General features: G+C 44.1%; 1 pseudogene; it reads right to left on the bottom strand.

Annotated features, from left to right (window-relative positions):
- Positions 1–1,185: 1,185 nt before the first annotated feature.
- On the bottom strand, positions 1,186–9,096 carry LOC132897647 (uncharacterized; annotated as a pseudogene).
- Between the last annotated feature and the right edge of the window lie 952 nt (positions 9,097–10,048).

Below are 10,048 nucleotides of genomic sequence, written 5' to 3'. Positions count from 1 at the left end.
AGCCAGGTACATGGGCTCGAGTTGTACCATTTTTTTAGACAGGGCGGATGGACCAGGGCATTCGCCTGCCTGGCCGTGCCCGACGAGGAGCGCTCTCGGCCGGCCTGGGAGGCAGACGGCAGCCCCTCCTGGAAGTGCAGTTTTACCATGGGCCTCATGCGAAAAAAAATGACAAAGTCCCACTGCTCAGTTTTACCATGGGCCTCAGGCGGGAAAAAATGACAAAGTCCCAGTTTTACCATGGGCTCGAGTTGTACCATTTTTTTAGACAGGGCCGACGGACCAGGGCATTCGCCCGCCTGGCCGTGCCCGACGAGGAGCGCTCTCGGCCGGCTTGGGAGGCAGACGTCAGCCCCTCCCCCTCCCCCCATGGCACGCCCCCACCATCTACCCTTCCCCACCTCCTGCTTCTCATTAGCAAAACGACGCACTGGGAAAAGCGCTGAAATGGGGCTTTCTCCCAGGAGGCTATATCTACGTACCGAGGGTTCATTTCAAGAAAGGCTGCGGATATAACATCCGGAAGCCTCCACGAGCCCGTTTAAAGCATCAACAAACCACCATGCCATGGGCCCTTTAACATCAACAACTACACATAACAGCACGACCTGGCACCCTGCTGCTAATCCCTTGCAAAATTGTTTAACCTGTTGCTTTTTTGGTGTGTCTGACTAAGTTTTGGCTGAGCTGAAGTCCCAGCTCTAATAGTAACGGTTTGCCACTGGTATGTACACTCACCAAACACTTTGATAGGTACACCTGTACACTTTCTCATTCATGCATTTATCAAAAGCTTCAGTTAATGTTCACATCAAACATCTGAACAGGGGTCACTCCTGAGTGGCACAACTGAAACGTGTTTGCCCTATCGTCCGGAGATCACTAGTTGAATCCATCATCAAAACCTGATGATGCCACAGCCACCTGTGGCCAGGAGCTCATGCATAATATGTGGTTGGCCTGTGTCATATGTCTTGGAGGAAGCACATAGCCTTCACCCTCCATGGTTGGTAGCGGTCATGTGATTGGGGAGACCTATCAGGTGGGTGGGAAATGGCCATATCTAAATTAGGGAGAAAATGGAGGGGGGACACCAGAATGGGGTAAAATGTGATGTTAGTGACTCTGTTCCTGACAAGGTTGTTGGAGCCAGGTATTTCAGAAACTGCTGATCTTCTGGGATTTTCACAAACACAGCAGTCTCAAGACCTAGAGTTTACACAGAATGGTGAAAAAAACAAAAAACATTCCATAGTGGAAACAGCTTGTTGATGAGAAAGCTCAAGAACAGCCAAGAACAGGAATCTGAGGCTACAGTGGGCACAGACTCCGTGAAACTGGGCAACTGAAGATTAAAAAAAAAAAAAGAGCAGTTTTTTTTTCTTTATATATTTCTTTTTTCTTTTAGTTTCAGTGAGCTTGTGCCTACTATGGTCACTTTTATGCATTACACTTCTACCACAGGACTGGTTGATTAAATAGCATTTTGCTCCCAGATGTTGCTCAGCAAATGATGAATCAATGTTACTGTTTAAAGGGGAACTGAAGTCATTTTTAAACTTGCTTTATTTCTTAATTAACGTGTTATTCAATTACGTTTTCGGTTTTTATTAACCTTATATCATGACTTGTATTGGCATATTATATTACACTTATCGGCCTTTTCGGTTTTTAGCCATGTTGAATGTGGTTCGTTTGGTCCACGGCAGGCGTCGCTTATCCACATGATCTTCACGAGACTCGTGCGAGACTTCAAACGTGAAGTGTCAGCGCTGCCATTTTGAAAACTGTTTACACAGCGGCCAGATTGCCATATCATTCCAATTTAGATTAATTTCAAGATTTGCCAGCTTCATCAGTGATGGAGATTATTCCATACGACTTCAAACCAATGTGGAGTAGAGAAGCGTTGGAAAGACGACAGGATAAGGACGAGTCCATCACGCTGGTGTTTACGTCATTACTGTCGCACAATTAAAACATGCCAGATCAGGCAGCTGGTGGGTTTTCAAAATAATAAATACATGCATGTATTTTTGTGATAAATACATATTATACTGAGCGCATTTCCCACATAATCCTCATTAAGGTTTCGGACAGCACTACAAAATGGCGTCCACGCTATATAGTGCCCTATATAGTGAGTAGCAGGGGCGCAGATACGTTTTTTTGAACTGGGGGGGGACAAAGCTGCCAGCAAACCAACCCTAACCCCACCCCCAACATGTGTTGTGTGAGGAATATACTCTGATGCACACTGTGTAAAGTGTAAACCAATGCATCCTGACTTTCTAACTATGCCTGTGTGTTGCGTGAGCGGCAGTCAGTCAACAACTCTTCGCAAAGTTTCCTTATGAAACAATATGCTCGCTGAAATTATGGCAGGGAACGCCAGATTAAACATTAAAACTGCCTTCTGAGTACTGTATCTACAGGCTACCACCGAAAGAAGGAGGCTACCAGAAAGGCATCTCTACTCCATACGATTTTACTTTCACTACGACATTACTTTGAACAGACTATCAAAAAATTGCAAGGTGATATGATAAAGTAAGGCACAGTTTACTTACAGTCGTTGTTTTTTGCAATCGTTTTCTGCCTTTTCGGTTTGGCACCCTTCATCATGCCGTGTTGGGGTCCTGAACTAGGAGCTGTCCCCAATATGCCTGTCAAACTTGTTGTGGGTAACCATAGCAACCAAGCTCGAGCTTGCAACCTGTTCAGTCTGCGCAGCTCAACCAACCGAATATCAGTCTTTGTTTTGTTTTATATGAGTTGTTGCAACTATGTATGTACTGCTGTGCACCTCAATAAACCGAATGGTAATTAGTCTTTTGATTTTTCCGTGAGGTTTGCCTTATGCAAAGAAAGACAGCATAGACGTTTTTTCCTCCCTATAAGTGGGGGGGACCGAACGAGGTGAATTTAAATCTGGGTGGGACGAATCCCACCCGTCCCACCCTCTATCTGCGCCCGTGGTGAGTAGGGAGTGATTTTGGACACAGGGAAAACTTCTTCCGGCTTGATTACGTCAGCATTCGAAAGAGGGCGCGCGCGTCTTTTGACAATGTTGGCAGATGTTGGTCACTTTGATTTTCGCTGTACGTTTTACTTCCGTCCTACGATGTCTCACACAGGTCTCAACGAATCTCGTTTACGGCCATTGCTTTGACATATGGACTGATATATTACAGAGCATATTTCAAACACTCATAACTTGCTATAGCAGTGACAAAATAGCTGTCAGAATTGCATTCCTACATTTTATAAAATGAGATAAATAGAATTTTGATAATAAAACCTATGGAAGGGAACTACATTACACAGATATACTTACAGTAGATTGGGACATAAATATTACCAGTTCAGTGCAATGAATCTGCCATTTCATGAAGCACAACAATAAATACAAGGGTCACTCCAAGAGCAACATGCTTAGCTGAGATCTAAATAAAAGGAAATGAGAGGTCCCATATGGGATTTGATTTGACTACTATGGCACAGAACAATAGCACAACCTGTTTACTGTAAAGTCCCTTTTTCCCCCCTTTTTTTTTTGGCCTGCAGATATGATTAGTTAATGTATTTGGTTAAAGTGAAATATAGTGAGCTGGCTGAATGGAGCAAAAAATGTTCCCATGGTCATTAGCTGATTAAGCTAATTAATATACAGCGGTCTTTGGCTGCAGATACTTTCTTTTGAGTTTCTTGTTCCTGTGTAATGTCTGCCCTTTGAATGCTAAATAGGTCAAAAGGCATAATATGCACCACAGCACGCACACACACACACACTGCTAAGAACCTATATTGACGTCAGCGTGAAGCCTGCACGAAGCTGACCTTGAGCTTGAGGCTGATGAGAGAGAATGGCAGCTCTGTTTCACCTGACTGGAAATGAGATGTTCACGACCAATCATTAACTTCCTTCTCATATAGGTCATAGAAAGAACTGCTTGAGAAAAAAGTTTGCAGACAAACATAGGAGATCAGTATGAATGTCATGTTCAAGTTACTAGTAAATAGTTTAATTTATCAGTATCTTTTTTTAAATCAGTAACTATTCAAATTTGAAGCTGCTGAATGTTTCATGACTGAATGTTAACTATACGGTTCAAATGATGGTGTGTATCTGTCTGGGTGTGTATGTGTCTGGGTGTGTATGTGTGAGACCCAAAAGGTAGAGAGAGAATCTGGAGGAATGTGTATAATCTATGACTATGTTGTCAAGTTTAATGTTGTAAAAGCATGACCACAAAACCTTCAACCAACTGCCTGATTGCTTCATGTGAATAAGTCAGCTGACACTCATTTAATCCTATATTGGGCTTTCAAGGCATAGTTGCTTTGTCACGTAATAATCACACTAATCATATATATGTACAACCCTGATTCCAAAAAAGTTGGGACAAAGTACAAATTGTAAATAAAAACAGAATGCAATGATGTGGAAGTTTCAAAATTCCATATTTTATTCAGAATAGAACATAGATGACATATCAAATGTTTGAACTGAGAAAATGTATCATTTAAAGAGAAAAATTAGGTGATTTTAAATTTCATGACAACCACACATCTCAAAAAAGTTGGGACAAGGCCATGTTTACCACTGTGAGACATCCCCTTTTCTCTTTACAACAGTATGTAAACGTCTGGGAACTGAGGAGACAAGTTGCTCAAGTTTAGGGATAGGAATGTTAACCCATTCTTGTCTAATGTAGGATTCTAGTTGCTCAACTGTCTTAGGTCTTTTTTGTCGTATCTTCCGTTTTATGATGCGCCAAATGTTTTCTATGGGTGAAAGATCTGGACTGCAGGCTGGCCAGTTCAGTACCCGGACCCTTCTTCTACGCAGCCATGATGCTGTAATTGATGCAGTATGTGGTTTGGCATTGTCATGTTGGAAAATGCAAGATCTTCCCTGAAAGAGACGTTGTCTGGATGGGAGCATATGTTGCTCTAGAACCTGGATATACCTTTCAGCATTGATGGTGTCTTTCCAGATGTGTAAGCTGCCCATGCCACACGCACTAATGCAACCCCATACCATCAGAGATGCAGGCTTCTGAACTGAGCGCTGATAACAACTTGGGTCGTCCTTCTCCTCTTTAGTCCGAATGACACGGCGTCCCTGATTTCCATAAAGAACTTCAAATTTTGATTCGTCTGACCACAGAACAGTTTTCCACTTTGCCACAGTCCATTTTAAATGAGCCTTGGCCCAGAGAAGACGTCTGAGCTTCTGGATCATGTTTAGATACGGCTTCTTCTTTGAACTATAGAGTTTTAGCTGGCAACGGCGGATGGCACAGTGAATTGTGTTCACAGATAATGTTCTCTGGAAATATTCCTGAGCCCATTTTGTGATTTCCAATATAGAAGCATGCCTGTATGTGATGCAGTGCCGTCTAAGGGCCCGAAGATCATGGGCACCCAGTATGGTTTTCCGGCCTTGACCCTTACGCACAGAGATTCTTCCAGATTCTCTGAATCTTTTGATGATATTATGCACTGTAGATGATGATATGTTCAAACTCTTTGCAATTTTACACTGTCGGACTCCTTTCTGATATTGCTCCACTATTTGTCGGTGCAGAATTAGGGGGATTGGTGATCCTCTTCCCATCTTTACTTCTGAGAGCAGCTGCCACTCCAAGATGCTCTTTTTATACCCAGTCATGTTAATGACCTATTGCCAATTGACCTAATGAGTTGCAATTTGGTCCTCTAGCTGTTCCTTTTTTGTACCTATAACTTTTCCAGCCTCTTATTGCCCCTGTCCCAACTTTTTTGAGATGTGTTGCTGTCATGAAATTTCAAATGAGCCAATATTTGGCATGAAATTTCAAAATGTCTCACTTTCGACATTTGATATGTTGTCTATGTTCTATTGTGAATACAATATCAGTTTTTGAGGTTTGTAAAATATTGCATTCTGTTTTTATTTACAATTTGTACTTTGTCCCAACTTTTTTGGAATCGGGGTTGTATACACACTTTCGTTTGCTGTTATCTGTAGGCCAGAGAACATCTGGTTCTCTATTGTGTCTCCTGCATTGACTGATCCCTTGTGATTGTTACCTTACCTTACCTTAGACCTTAGGTCCTCCTGTGCCTACAGGCACATTGGGCAGCAAGCTTCCATCTGGGCCTTGCGGCTGCTGCTTCCTCAGCCTCTTCCCAGGTTATATTTGCTCTTTTCAGGTCTTCTTGAAAAGTTCTTCTCCAGGTGTTTTTTGGCTGACCTCTCTTCCTTCTGCCACCTGGTGGCACCCAGGTCATGGCAGTCTTTGAGTGGCGCTGACTTGGTAGGCGTAGGATATGACCTGCCAGTTCCATCATCTTGCCTGTTATAATGTCCCTCAGTGGTTTGGTCTTTGCCCTTCTGAGAATCTCGTCATTTGTAATGTGATCTTGCCACCTTACTTTCAAGATTCTTCTCAGGTTCCTCTGGTGAAACACATCCAGCTTCTTGGTTAGTTTAGCTGTGCACTTCCATGTTTCACTTGCATATATTGCTGTAGGTAGGACTATGCTGTTGTACAGGCATAGTTTGGTGTCCAGATCAATGGCATTGGTTGCCCAGATGGTGCGCATCCTTCGAAACACTGCAGCTGCTTTTCCTAGTCTACAGCTGATGTCAGGTTCCACCTCATCACTGTTGCTAACCACGCTGCCAAGGTAGGTGAACTGGTCCACTGTTTCGACTTGGTTGTTATACACACTGATACTCAGCAGTGGTTGATCGGCATTGTCTCCCACTTCCATTGCCTTGGTCTTCTCTATGCTGATCCTCAGCCCAACTTTCCCAGCAAACCGTTCTAGCTTCGTTGTAAGGTGCTGTAGATCCTGGTTGTTCTCAGACAGCAGAGCTAGATCATCCGCAAAGTCAAGGTCTGTCAGTTTCTCTCCCTCCTTCCACCTCACTCCTTCTCTACCATCCTCTGTAGTCTTTTTCAGGACAAAGTCTATGGTCAAAAGGAAAAGGAAAGGGGAAAGGATGCATCCTTGTCTGACACCCGTGACAATGTCAAAGAAATCTGTTGTTCCTCCCTCTGTCCTGACGCAGCATCTTGAGTTTGCATAAAAACTCTTGAAGGTGTTAACAAACTGTTCTGGTATCCCATAAGAGGCAGCAATATTCCAGAGGGACGCCCTGTGAATACTGTCAAAGGCTTTTTTGAAATCAATGAAATTTAATACTAGTGGTGTTTGGTGCTCAAGACATTAGTCAATGATGTTACGGAGAGTGAAGATTTGTTCTATACAGGAGCGGTTACTGCGGAACCCAGCTTGTTCCTCTCTCAGCTTACCATCAACAGCTTTCTTCAGTCTTCTGAGAAGCACTGCGCAGAACACTTTCCCAGGGATTGAGAGTAGGGTGATGCCCCACCAGTTGTTGCAGTCCGAGAGGTCTCCTTTCTTTGGGAGCTTCACAATCACACCGTCTTGCCAGTCCCTGGGGACCTCCTGCCAGCAGCAGTTCATCAGCCTGGTTAGCATCTCCACTGTGCTCTCACCACCATACTTGAGTAGCTCTGCCGAGATCTCATCCAGTCCTGCCACCTTGTTATTTTTCAGCGCTTTTATGGCTTCTGCAGTTTCCTCTCTCCTGATTGGTTCCTCACAGACCTCTAGGATCTCTGCTGGTTCTTCTGGTGCAAAGTCAAACAGGGTGTCGGGATTTGGCTGGTTTAAGGTTTCCTGAAAGTGCTCCATCCATCGCAAGTCCTGTTCTTCTGTAGTTAGCAGAGTTTTCCCACTTTTGTCCTTTACAGGTACACTTGAACTGTTCCAAGTTCCAGTGAGTTCTCTAACAATGTGATACAGGGTCCTTGCATCATTTTTCTTGGCTACTTCCTCAGCCTCAGAGCTTTTCTTTTCTAGCCACTCTCTTTTGTCTGCACGACAACTCTTCTTTACCTGTCGGTCAAGGTCACGGTACAGGTGCTTTGTTTCTTCCTTCTTTTCTTCAGACCTAGCTCTGTCTCTTTCTCCCTTCATCTTCTTCCTTTCATCGATCAGCTTCCAGGTATGTTCCTTAATCCACTGTTCTTTTCGTGAGCCACGTCTCCTCCCTATGGTTTCTTCTGCACTTTGTGTGAGGGTTTCCCTGAAGAATGACCACTGATCTTCCAGGTCTGGCCCCATCTCTTGCAGCATCTCTTGCAACAGCTGGAATCTGTTCTGTAGCTTTAACTGGTATTTTTCACTGGTAGTGGGGTCTTTAAGTTTATGCATTGCGAAAGGCTTTTGTTTCTTCTTTACTGTTAGTTTCTTCAGTCATAGCCGCAGCTTTGCTCCCAGAAGATGGTGGTCTGAACTCACATCTGTGCCCCTGTACACTCTAACATTGAGAAGTGCAGACTTCCAACGTTGACTGATGCAGATGTAGTCAATTTCATTGTTAATTGTCCCATCTGGTGATCTCCAAGTTTTCTTATGTATCAACTTGTGTTGGAAGAAGGTGTTACTAATACTAAGGCTATTCAAGTTACAGAAGAACAGAAGACACTCTCCATTGTCACTGGTCTTTAGTGCCGACCCAAACGGTCCAATTACACCCTCAAAACCTTGTCTACTGCTATCAATTTGAGCATTGAAGTCACCCATTAGTATTTTTACATCATGGTTGGGGATACCATCAAAGGTGTCTTGAAGCAGTTCATAGAACTGGTCCTTAACACTGTCCTCTGCATCATCAGTTGGTGCATACACCTGAACGATAGTTGTTTTTCCATGTCTTGACTGGAAACGTGCTATGATGATGCGATCGTTAACTGGCTTCCACCCAGTAAGTGCTCTGGAGGCTTCCTTGTCCAAGATCAAGCCAACTCCACGACGATGCTGGTCTTCATGTCCAGAGTAGAGAACTGTCTTTCCCTCACTACACAACTTGCCGCTCCTGGTCCATCTCATTTCACTGATTCCCAGGATGTTAAGTTGGTACTCATCAAACTCCCTCAGTAACTGAGCCATCTTGCCACTCTGGTATAATGTTCGTACATTCCAGGTTCCAATCTTTGTTTCACTCTTGGCACTCAGAATCCAGCATCTTGGGGCCCCAGCTTCCGTATGGCTTTCACTAGGGTCCGTCATTGCAGGATCTTGTCCATTACCATCTTCCTCACGCTGCTTGTTTTGATTTCCACTTGCTGTTTCTGTAGCAGGTTTAGGTTTTACAGGGTTGGGGTGCTGACCCAACGCCTAACTCCGATGTTTGTGGAGAGGGCGGAACTGCTAATTAGTACCTCCCTGGTGTCATAAGCCCCCCGAAGGTTACAGGTCTCCCATGCACCAGACCCAGGCTAACAATGACACCAGGTCGGGACAAGCTGCTACACCTCGACAAGGTTACACAGTTCCTTGTTCTGGTGGGATGCAGGCCCCCAGAACCGTTGTGATTGTTGCAAGTCTAATATTCACTCACTGAATGGTACCATATTTAACCCAAAGATAAAAATCCTGAGATACAAGAGTCTGTGTTTGGATGCCTATCAGATACACTTCACCTGAAATATACATAACCATTGTTTAATTTTATAAAGGGATTTAAACCAAGGGGCACCATGGTGGTGTAGTGGTTAGCGCTGTCGCCTCACAGCAAGAAGGTCCTGGTTTCGAGCTCAACGGCCGCTGAGGGCCTTTCTGTGTGGAGTTTGCATGTTCTCCCCGTGTCTGCGTGGGTTTCCTCCAGGTGCTCTGGTTTCCCCCACAGTCCAAAGGCATGCAGGTTAGGCTAATTGGTGGCTTTAAATAGACCGTAGATGTGAATGTGAGTGTGAATGGTTGTTTGTCTCTGTGTCAGCCCTGCGATAACCTGGCGACTTGTCCAGGGTGTACCCCGCCTCTCGCCCATAGTCAGCTGGGATAGGCTCCAGCTTGCCTGTGAGCCTGTAGAACAGGATAAGCAGCTACAGATAATGGATGGATGGATGGATTTAAACCATTTAAAACCTTTTTTTCATCAGGATCTAATGGTTTCCATAAATCCAGTCATTCTTAATCAGGGCTTTGAACCAGAATTTTTTTCCTATTGGTTTGTTCCGAA

The sequence above is a fragment of the Neoarius graeffei genome, chromosome 14 (assembly GCF_027579695.1).
Source record: "Neoarius graeffei isolate fNeoGra1 chromosome 14, fNeoGra1.pri, whole genome shotgun sequence".
NCBI classification, from domain to species: Eukaryota; Metazoa; Chordata; class Actinopteri; order Siluriformes; family Ariidae; genus Neoarius; species Neoarius graeffei.
This window is presented reverse-complemented; position numbering and strand designations above follow the sequence as displayed.